The following is an 11,885-nucleotide window of genomic DNA, read 5'->3' on the forward strand; positions in this document are numbered from 1 at the left end:
TAGTTACTAACGGACTTTACTCATCCCTAGTTGTTTTCTTGCTGTTTAAATATTTGGAAATCCCTTTTGAGTTTTGCTTTATTCTGCAAATGCTTTCTCATGCATTCTCTTAGCTTTCTTAACTTTGCTTTTAAGTGCCCAAACCCTACACCTTTTCTACCACTCTCAGGACTCTGCTTAAGCATCTCTTCTTTTCTTTATGTCCCTTCACATCCTGGGTTCTGTGTTCTTGGTCTTTACAGCAACATGTGTGCCCCTTATTCTTCCCATTATCTCCTTAACGGACTCTCAATGATTTGACACAGTTGTTTCTGCAGGTAGCTACACCCTGTCCCTTTGGGCTCAATCATATCTTACCTTCCCCAGTTTGGAATTTTTACTCCCACCCATCCTAATCCTTTTTATAACTATCCTCAATCTATTTGAGATTGAAGTTGTTTTTATAATACAACCTAGGTTTGGGGAGTAACCTATGCTTATCTGTCTGATCTGAAATAGGTATTTCCGTAAAATAGTTACATTGACAAGGTTCACCATTCTCTGCATTGTAGACTGGCTGTCTGATATGATCTGCTGATTTTTTGGGGTGAGTGACCTACAAAACTGGCACTATACCAGGACTGAAAGTCCTATGCCACATGATCAGCCCCTCAGATGTATCTGGGTAGCCGTGTGATAGAGACAGAATTTTGCTCCTCACTGGCCAAGAAAAACACCAGGGCCTCAATTTCATGCTTGATGTCAATATCCCCCTACCAATCACAACTTCTGGATGTTGGCCAGATATAGATTTGTGTGGAAGTCTTGAAGCTGTCATTTGTCCCTCAGAGCCCATCCACAAACAATGCAGGGCCGTCTCCTCAGCCAGCAATTTCAGTTTTCCTACCGCTTCATACCCTTTTAGAGGGGAAAGAATCTCCCTGGACAATATTCTTCAATTTGTAATGAAGCGATAACCAAGCTGACGGATTTAAAGTCCTATGATATGCCACAGTGAGGCTACCTTTAGTATATTTCCATGAGAAAGGTTATTGCAGAAACTTAAAGCAGTGGATATCAGAACAAAAATGTCAAATTGGAGAAGGAAACAGCTGTGAGAGAGAAAGCGTGAGTACTAGTTTGGTGAGTGACGTTGAGCTGGTGAAACTCGGTGAGTGGAATGGCCAGGAATAGGTGCTAGATGCCCTTGATTTCTGATCAAACACAGGGGTCGATCTTCCTGTGGAGAAGACACCTGAGTATGGGTTAGGGGTATGAAAAACAGTGCAAAACACAGAAGATGGTGGGACTTGGGCAAATGTCTAATTTCACCTGGAATCTCTTGTTAACACTTTGCTTCTTCATTTTGTCTCTCATGAGTGGGCATGATGTAATTCTACCTCGTCTCTTTAAAAAGATTCCACACAAAGATGGAATGAGGAGGAGTTGGGAGCAGTGTATGAGAGGGCGAAAAGTTTAGAGATGGAGTCACCAACGGCAAATGTTGAGTCCTAATTTAGTGAGACTTTGTTTGCACTAATGCTGGATGTCATAATGGCCAGAGGGAAGTTATTTTCCTCAGCTTAGACAAGAAAAAGCATCCTTCTTTGACCAGCGGTCAATAGGACTGTAGTGTTCTGCACCTGAATGCAGTACAGGAAACAGTTCAATTATTCACTCCTGAGGGTTCTTGTGGCACAGCGGTAGTGAGCTTACTCCTACACGAAGACACCCAGGTTTAAGTCCCACCTGCTCCAGCAGTGAGTAATAACATCTCTGAACAGGTTGATTAAAAAAAAAGGTGAATTTAAAAAAAAACACACCCTTGAGGTTGAGTTCAGAACTAGTGTGTATTGATGAGACAGAGATGAGGACTGTGAGACTTCCAAACACTACCTCAGGTGGTGGTGGAAGGAAGGCTAATGAATATTTTAAAGGCAGAGGTAGTTAGATTCTTGTCGGGTAAAGGAATCACAGGTTATCGGGGGGAGATTGGAATGTGGAATTTAACACACAAACAGATCAGACATGGTCTTATTGAATGGTGGAGCAACTTCGGGTGGGAATCTATTTCTGCTCCTATTTTAAATGTTCATATCAGCTAAGCAGGCTGTTGTGGATTCAACGATTGTCTACAGTACTTACTTCTCCCCTTTCTTCTTAATGCCTAAATGTCAGATATAGCTCAGTTGGCAACATTCTCACCTCTGAATCACAACTTTCTTGGTTCAAGTCCCACTCCAAGGCTTGAATATAAAAATCAATCTGACACTGAGTACTGAGGATGCATTGCACTGTCAGAAGCGCTGCCTTTCAGATGAGTTATTAAACTGAAGTTTTGCCGCCTACTTTGTTGGATGGGAAAATCGTGTGGCACTATTTTTAATATTGAAGGGAAATATCCTTAGAGCCTTGGCAAATTTTTATCCCTCAATCAACATCACAAAAATCAAATTAACCTGCCAGGTTTTGTTTGTGAGATTTTGCTCAGCACATATCCTGCCATATTTACTACCGTACAATAGTCATGACATTTCAAAAAATGTTTCATTGGCTGTAAAGTATTTCCAGACATCCAGTGGTCATGAAACACACTATATAAGTGGAAGTTTTTCTTGACTTTTATTCTGCGACACAACTCTGCACACCCAATTAAATTTCAGCAAAAGCCATGATCTCGTTTTAATGCATCCCCTTCCTCTACACCTACTATCAATAATCCCAATTCTTGGATAATTTGATACCACCTGAATCAACTCACTGCACATCGCTTTAAGTGGCACAGCCAACCCATTCTCAAATGTGTGCCACTTGTCTTCTGCACGTTACGCTGACACAATACCCAGCCTCCATCAGTTGTAGTCATGCCTTTCAGTCCCTCAATATCTTTGTTGTGTTCTATTAAGAAAGAGGAACAAAATGAAAGGGACAGAGAGCGGACTGGATTTGGCTCAATGGTTGATATCAGCGCAGCAGGAGGTCACAGGGCTTATCAGAATGATAGCCTCTTCAAAGACAGAGAGACTCAGACTCAACTGCTGAGTAATAACTACATTAAATACCTATGATGCACATCAAAACAAATTAATGATGAAATTTATTGAAACAAGGAAGAATGCCGATCACTTGCACTGTTGAAACTTTACTTAACCAAATCAAATCATGGGCAGAATCCAATTTACCTCTGCCCAAATCTCCCCATCCGTCCCATATTGCCAGTCTAAATGTCCTAATCTAGAGGCTTAAGGATTCGCTCCTCAATCATGTCATTTAAGTGAAAAATAGTGGGATGCTTATTACTTTTTTTCAGTCATATGACCCTACTAATTATATGTAGCACTTTGCTGAGTACTTTTTGTGCAGTATATTAGTTAAACATCTGTTTATTTTGTGCAAAGGAATTGGTGTGGTCTTGGTCTCCACATGTGAAATCAATTCATGGCGATTAATTCCATAAATTAATGACTTCTGTGAAAACAAAATTTCACAGCAAAGACTTAGATTAAAATCACAGTTGAAACATGATTGATTGCATGCCATATAATTTTTCTGCAAGGAAAATAATCATGTATTAGGAATGCCTTCGTCTGTAACAGCTACATATAGGATCCACAAGCATCCTCTTTATAATCACAACCATGTTAAACAACAAAACTTCAGCTATTTCTTAATGTCATAACATGGGTGCAGCCTGTGTAACTTCAATTTTAGTATTTTTACATTGGAAAATGGAGGCCTCTCTTTTGCAAATCCCAATGACTATAATAATGTAAAGTGACTCACTCTCCCTTCCAAGAAGGTGAGCATCAGAAATTACTGAATTTACTAATGAAAGACTGCATGCCCAAAATAAAGCTAAATGTTCCTTATATTTGACAAGTTAATTTTGATATTTAGTTCAATGAAGCACTTAAATGTTCCTCAGTTGCATTCAGTTGCCCAAAGCTTCCAATGAGCTAATGGTCATTATGATTACGTTCCATGATCATCTGAGTACACAGCAATAATTTAGACATAGACAGGCAGAAAAAGGATTTTGTGCGGTCCACGAGCAAACTCACAAGAGTCTTTGCTCTTCTCATCTTCCACACAGGATAATGTAACAATTGGGTAATTATGTTCCTGTTACTTTTAGGAAAGGTAATTTTGAAAAAAAGGTCATTCGAACTGTAATAGGACAAGAAGCTAAAAACATGGCTGTTGCAACCTGACTATACCATGTCCGCTTTCACATGGAATCCAGAAAAACATCCTGAGACGTGTGCAATCTTTTGTTCCCTTAATGACTCAGTGTGAGAGTATAAACTGGACACTGATCAGAAGCAGAGCAAAGCAAAGAACCACAGGTGAGTGGATACACTATCTCTGAAATGCCAATATGCAATCTGGAATGTAATTTAATAATTTACATACATCATCCAATAACAGCGGCCAGCTTAGCTTATCAACTAAGAATGATTCTAAAAGGCAAACCACCAAGAAAGAGAGACATTCTGTCTTTGGTTTTGTCAACAACGAAAGATCAACAGTGAGAGAGAAATCTAACCAAAGGTTATGGAGCAACTCATTTAAATTGTCATCTAAGTATTTATGTACCTAAATTTGTCCAGAATTAATGTACAAACAATTAAAATGGCCCAATTTTCAAAGTAATTAATTTTAGAACCATCTCATTAACAGTTTAAAATATATACTTATACTTTCTTATATTTATACTTATAATTTCATAAATATGATTTCCAAGACATTTTGAATTGATTACCTTTGCCATTCGTACAAGTCTTTCGTCAAAAATATTCAAATTCCAATCAACAATTTAGCAGCACAGTGGAAAAATTATACTAATGTGCTGAGTACTGATCAGCTTCTGCAATTCTCCAAGCTGTGATTTGACTGAGATATCAAGAGAAAGATGTGAATTTATGTAACACTTCTCACAACCACTAGCCAGTTCCAAGTACTTTTATAGCAAATTAAGTGCTGCTAAAATGCAGAAACTTAGCTGTCAATTTTTGAACAGTAAAGTCCCACAAGCAGAAATGTTCTAGAAACCAGATAATGTGTTCTCTTGCGGTACCTACTGATGGAAAGACAACAGTTAGAAACTCAGAACTTCTCTGTTCTTTTGGGATCATTTACAAGACCCGAGTCAGCAGATTTAGCTTTCCACCTGAAAGACGGAAATACATAATTCTCTAGAATACTGTGCCAGAGTGTCAGTTTTGATTTTTGTCTGCAGGTACTAGAATGTGACTTGAGCCCAGAAACCTTGTGATGCAGAGGCAAGAGTGATACCAATTGAAAGACAGCAAGCTCCAAATCAGGGAAACACCAAAGAATTGTTTGTAAATGTATGTTTTCATTAAGTCACTGTAGAATGGTTTTGGGATGATGAATTTGGTAGAGAGATGAGTCAAGCCTAAAATCTACATTATGACTGCCTCAGTTATCCTACTTCTCATCATCAAATCTCACATCAAAATCCAACGTATTTCAGAGATTATTTGATATTTGTGACTATTTAGTTCAAACATTTAATTGTTTATGGTAGACGAACTCCACTTCCATGGGGGAATTACAATGATAGATGGCACAAGAGAGTGAAATCAATGCACTGCAGATGAACAATAACCTTTAATCGTAATCTGCGTAAGGCTATAATACACAGGAACAGAAGCAGGCCATTCAGCCCATCAAGTCTACTCCACGATTCAATGAGATAAGGGCTGATCTGATAATTCTAAACTCCATTTTTCTGCTTTTTCGCCTGAGCCTGTAATCCCCTTACAGATTAAAAACCTGTCTATCTCAGACTTGAATGCACTGAATGACCCAGCCTCAACAGCCAACTGTAGTAAAGAATTCCATAGACTCACTAGCCTCAGTGAAAAAAAAATGTCCTCATCTTTGTCTTAAATGGGAAAATTTTCATACTGAAGTTATGCCCTCTGGTTCTAAACTCTCCTACAAGGGGAAACAACCTCACTACATCTGCTCTGTTAAACCTCCTAAGCATCTTACATGCTTCAATAAGTTCCCCTGATTCTTCTAAATCCCAATGAACACAAACCTAATCAATCCCTCCTAAGAAAACCCCCATATCAACCTGGAAAACCTTCTCTGGGCTGCCTCCAAAGGCAGCACATGTTTCTCTAGATAAAGGACACAAAACTTTCCAGTATCCTGGCTGTGATCTGACTATTGCCTTATAAAATTAAGGAGATCTTGGATAAAATTATATGTTGCGTTCCCTTTTAAGTGAAGGCCAATAATTCATTTGTCCTGTCTATTACCTGCTGCATTTGGGTACTAGCTTTTTGTGATTAGAAAAGTTGGTGAATAAGACTACCAAATCCCTCTGGGCAGCAGTTTTCAGCAGTCTTTCTCTATTTAAATAACATTTTTCAAATCTTCCTGGCAAAGTGTATAACCTCAATTTCTCACAATATATCCTATCTGACAAGTTTTTGCCGACTTGCTTAATCTGTCTCAAACAGTTGAGCACTCTAAATAAAGTATGAATAATCAATAGCTCACTTTACCTAATTCAGACTTTAAAAAAAAAGAAATGAACTAAGCAACTCATCAGAACATATTTAACTGCTTGATATTTGTCTGATGGTGACAATCTTAATTTCAATTCTGATTTCATCAACATTGGCAGTTTGTTTTTTGGTCATTAAAGCAAAGCTAGCAGTATTAAAAACAGACTGTTGCTTGTGGTGGTTTTAGTGGGGTTTACAAATAAGTGATTTTCCTTCTTTGATGTTTCAGCGTGGTACCCAGGAAGCTCCTTGCTATTTTCAAAAAACAAGAATGTTTACTCTCAAACAAAGATTGTTCGGATCATTGCAACTCTACTAGTTTTTTTTCAGTAGAACCATGCTAAAACTAATTCCACAAACCTGCGGTCTCCCTAAAGTATCTTGTCTGCTTCAAATGTTCAACCAGTTTTCTCTTCAAATGTGCTATGATCTCTTAACAATTATGCTGAGTAGCAAAGCACTGTACATCCAAATGAGGACCTTGGTAAAGATTTTTCTTTTAACCACTCCCCACATTCTGTGCATGACAATTTAATAGTGATAACATTTCATCTGTTTTCCCAACAAAAGGAAACACTTGACGTATTCACATAATGAAAACCCTTAATGAAAATTAAAATCCTTAATGCACTTCCTGCAAGTTATCGCTGGTCCAGGTTGAATAATCCAAGCAGGTCAAATAATATTTTCTCACTCTGTTACCATCCTGGTGAAGCAATGTTTTTTGCAGTCTATGGCTTTAATCCTGTTGTAAATGGGGATCCCAAAGTGCCTGTACTAATTGTATCTCTCCCACTGCTTTGTGGAAATCTCTCATCAGCCTTTTGCTCTTGCACTGTATGCCGTACTTAAATAACAAAAAGGTTTTTTTAAATGTAAATAATCCCCAAGGCATCTGTTCAGTTACATCCTTGAGCATCTTGACATTTCTTAATTTTCTTGGATTTAATTAAAGGCTTTTCATTTGGCATTAAACTTCATCTGTTTCCAGTGTGCTAATTCTGCTGAGCCGTCAATACGTTTCTCAATTGTTTTTGGCAGTTCTTATTGTTGATGGCCAAACCCTTTCATTTATGCCATCAATCAAATTCAATATTGCACTCTGTTTTCCCATATTCTAAATACCTATGTATCAGGAATAAAGCAACAGGTTTTATGGAACAGGTCAACTGTTGTGGAAAACAAACCAGTAGCCTCACAAATTCCAAATAACACCCAGCTCCTTTTTTCCTAACCACAATGAACATAGAGTTAATTAAGACAGCATTTGGTTTTCCTTCAGGCAAAATTAACTACGTTCTTTTGAATCTGACAGCTCAGAATGGTACCATACGACCAGTATTTTTGAGAACAGCAACATTTAGGTCCCTGATAATACATTTTTTGAAATACTAGTGATACACAGGAGCAGAGATAATTCAAAAGGATAACCACACAATTTTTCAATCTTTTGCACCCGGGTGACATGAGAACTTTAATATTCCAATGTATCACGTTGACATGGCTGTGTTGGCCTTGTTTAGGTCATGATTAGCTGAAATCTTTATTGCCTGATATCAGAATTCCCTGTGCAAAAATCTGGATACATGGATATACAGGGCTATTTCTATTGGATGGAAGTGTAAATGCTTCACAGAGTTGTAAAAAAAAAATCCATGCCTTCTAAACTTTAAATAAAACCCAGTAGAAATTCCAACAAATTTTCTGAACATTTTACAGCCCACCTTTGACTATTCATATCATGTCGGAACAAAGTAGTGTGACACTATCATCTCCGTTAGAAACCCTATCCTATCTCACTTGGTAGTCATTTGTGCTGCATCCTGGATTTAAATGCAAGTTTGGTGCCTGTGCCAAACTGCGTAGCAAACAAAACTTGTTGTACAAACACAGTTGAATGGAAAAGGGAAATATTTGACAGCAATTTATTTACTTCACCATTTTTGTTCCCTTTGCAAGCGCAAGGTTGGCATAATGGGTCCACTTAAGTTTCATTAAAATTAAGTAACTCTTCTGTCTTGCCGTTTTTTTCCCCTAGCCTTCCCTTTGTCTTGTTTCTCCTTTGATGAAGGCGGACACAAACATTGGAACATTTACTGCATCGGAAAGCAATTCAAGTGGAATCCCCGATTTGAATGCATATTACCAAAATATTATATGCATTCTGCAATAAATATTTTGGGTGTTAAAACATGAAGGGAATGAAGAAACTAAAACAGTAAAAACATTTGTTAGAATGTAACAAATCACTTTTGGGGGATAAAGTTGAAGTATAATTTTCTTTTCTGTTGTTGTATAGTTTCATATCTTGAACGACTGAATTTGACCATCTAAAACTATTTTGCAATTGAAATGCCAATTTTTTAAAGTTATGGTCCAACATATTTTCGTCAAAATATATCGTAGGTTTACATGATGTGAACAATGAGGAAGTATCAAAGTAACAAAAGACAATAAAAGAGTAAAATTCAATAACTGGAAACATTTAGAAATTGTTGTTATAGAAAATCTACTGCGGAGCTATTTATTCTTCATTTTAATGTATTACAAAATATTACCTCACAGTTGGTCTTGGGATATGAGCATCTAGGGCAGTGCCATCATTGATAGTCCAGTCCTGACTGCCAGTGAGAAGATGGTTGGCTCATGTGCTGTTAACAAGGAAGCTTCAGGTTTTTGATCCAAAGATTATGAAGGATCAGTGATATAGTTCTAAGTCAGGATAATTTGTGGCAGAAGAGGGGAACTTGCAAATGATGGCATTACCACATATTTGCTGCCCTCGATAGTCATATGGATTTCAATTTTGGAAGGTGTTTTTGAAGGAACTTGACTTGAATTCTTGCAGTGCATCTTGTAAATCATATACACTGCTGCTGATGCTCGAGAGAATGAATATTTAAGGTGGTGGATGGGGTGCTGAGCAAGCTTCTGTTTTGTTTCGGATGTTGCTGCGCTTCCTCAGTGTTGTTCGAGCTGCATTCATCTTGTTTATTTTATTCTGAAATATTTCACCATAACGTTTTGGTAACTCAAAAACAACGACGCCCTTTTAAAATAAAGCAATGTTGGGATCATACACAAACAAGTGATGGTGGATATAAAATCTGGCTCAGCAGCCGAAGCTTGGAACTCAGTTAAAACAAAATTTTGTGATTCAAAGAAAATCTTAAAGAAAACTTCACTTTTCCTTGTTTGATTTGGCTCTGTGATGTATATATTCTGACAAGCAGAAAACCACAAATATTCATCTTTAACATTCAAGATTGAAACTGAGGAACCATGCACTTAACTCAAGTAGATTTTTAAAAATGAATAGAACAGTGATTCAAGTAAAATAAACAGGCATCTTTTAATTCTTTCTGCTCCTCAATTCTAAAGAGCAAGAATCACTGTACAAGGAAAACAAAGACGAAGTTTCAGTGTAACTGTTCATTGTAATATTTTCAAATAACATTTCCAAAATTTGTTATAGAAATTGAGATTGCAGATCAGACATTCGCTATGACAGGGTAGACTTTCACCTGTACGAGCTGGTCAGAAATCACATGGCACCAAGTTATAGTCCAACAGATTTATTTGAAAACTCAAGCTTTCAGAGCATAGCTCTTCCACATCATGGCTTCACGATCTGGGCAGCAAACATCACTTCATGGAGTAGAGAGAGAAAATTCAAGTGGAGAGGACTGAACTCCTGGTCCATTCATTTCATTAGATGCTAAAATCAGATAGGATCAGCGCATTCCTGCTCGGCAATTTTTTTTGTCACTGCACATTTTAACATGATTTAGTGCTTGACTTGGCTTTTAGACAGTGTTTAGCCACATAATGACTTGATACAAACAATTTGTATATCAACCCTGACCATATTCACGTTTCGCAGAAAAGTCTTTTTGAAGAAGGATCTAGGCCCAAAATGTCAGCTTTCCTGCTCCTATGATGCTGCTTGGCCTGCTGTGTTCATCCAGCTCTACACCTGTTAACTGTTTTTCTCTCCACACATGCTGACTATTGACACTACTTTCTATTTTTATTTTGCTTTCTTTTTACCAGTTAAAATACATGGAATGGCACTTATTCTTCGCATTACAAGATCTGCACCTACTTCCTTGACATATCTGGTCAGTGTGGGACAATTAAAATATCCAATAACTTCAAGATTGATAATAGCTTTATCTCTACAGATACCACATTTTTTTATTAACCTTGTTTTGTTTCTTTTCAGAATTATCATACATATTTTAAGAACACTTAAATTGATAAACAGCAAGTTCATTTGTTTTTAATGCAACCATGCTCTTCAAATTTATTTTCTACACCACAACTTGTGAATGTTTTGATAATAACTCATAACGTAACACACGGGATTCACATTGATAGCTCTTAAGATATGAAATAAATTGGCTTAGTTTCTGATCCCTGATGTTCACATAAAACCTCAAAAAACGTCTGACTGCAGGACAGCTTAAATGTACTTAGTCTGAGTTACAGTGACAAGGTGTAAAAAAAATTCTCTTTATGCAGCATAGATATATTTCCTATTCCCTAAAACATGAATTGAAATATATAGAATTACTGAAAGCACTGGAGCAGCCCACTTTGGCTAACGGGTTCGACCAAATTTAGAGTATTGCGTACAGCTCTGGTTGCCACATTACCAAAAGGATGTGGATGCTTTGGAGAGGGTGCAGAGGAGGTTCACCGGGATGTTGCCTGGTATGGAGGGCGCTAGCTATGAAGAGAGGTTGAGTAGATTGGGATTATTTTCATGAGAGAGACGGAGATTGAGGGGGGAACCTGATTGAGGTCTATAAATGCATGAGGGGTTTAGACAAGGTGGATAGCAACAAGTTTTTCCCAGAGTGGGGGACTCAATTACTAGGGGTCATGAGTTCAAAGTGAGAGGAGGAAAGTTTAAGGGAGATATGCGTGGAAAGTTCTTTAAGCAGAGGGTAGTGGGTGCCAGGAACGCGTTGCCAGCAGAAGTGGTAGTCGCAGACATGATAGTGTCTTTTAAGATGTATCTGGACAGGTACATGGACGGGCAGGGAGCAAAGGGTTACGGACCCTTAGAAAATAGATGACAGGTTTAGACCGAGGATCTCGATCGGTGCAGGCTTGGAGGGCCGAAGGGTCTATTCCTGTGCTGTAATTTTCTTTGTTCTTTGAGTACGTGGTGTCATTTACACTTTGTTTGAACCATCTCCCAACTTTCCTTATCTTACTCTATCAGCAAAACCCTGCATTTCCTCCTTCAACTACTAATCAAGCTTCAGCTTCAATGCAGCTTTATTAATTGCTTTCTGTTCCCTGTGGAAAGAAGTTCCACATTCCTATCACTCTCTGCGTAAAGATATTTCT

Source organism: Stegostoma tigrinum, chromosome 19 (genome assembly GCF_030684315.1).
Source record: "Stegostoma tigrinum isolate sSteTig4 chromosome 19, sSteTig4.hap1, whole genome shotgun sequence".
In the NCBI taxonomy this organism is placed as follows: domain Eukaryota; kingdom Metazoa; phylum Chordata; class Chondrichthyes; order Orectolobiformes; family Stegostomatidae; genus Stegostoma; species Stegostoma tigrinum.